A 368-nucleotide genomic window follows, 5' to 3' on the forward strand; every position below is an offset into this window, starting at 1 on the left:
TGCTGCGCGGCGTGACGCTCGCTGTGGTGTCGGAGGTTGGGGTCTTCGAACGCTGGTTTCCTGGGCTGAGGATTCCCATCCCATCTGGAATCCAGCCCTGCTCAAAGCCCCGTGGTGCAGCACATGTGCTCGCTTCCCCGTTCCCAGTCCTGTGCACGTGGCAGTGTGAAACGCTGCGGAAAGCTGGCTCCTTGGTCCGGGTGTTGGAAACGACGTGCCGTAATCTGGGGGCTTTCGGGGGGGTTTGCTGTGTGTGTTTGCGGGTTTGGTTCTTGGTTTATGTGTGGGTTTTGTTTGTTTTGTGGGGTTTTGTTGTTTTTCTTGGTTCTCCTCCGCCCCCCCCGACCCTCTGGTTATTGATTCTGACG

Source organism: Eurypyga helias, unplaced genomic scaffold, assembly GCF_000690775.1.
Source record: "Eurypyga helias isolate BGI_N326 unplaced genomic scaffold, ASM69077v1 scaffold27866, whole genome shotgun sequence".
Taxonomy (NCBI): Eukaryota; Metazoa; Chordata; class Aves; order Eurypygiformes; family Eurypygidae; genus Eurypyga; species Eurypyga helias.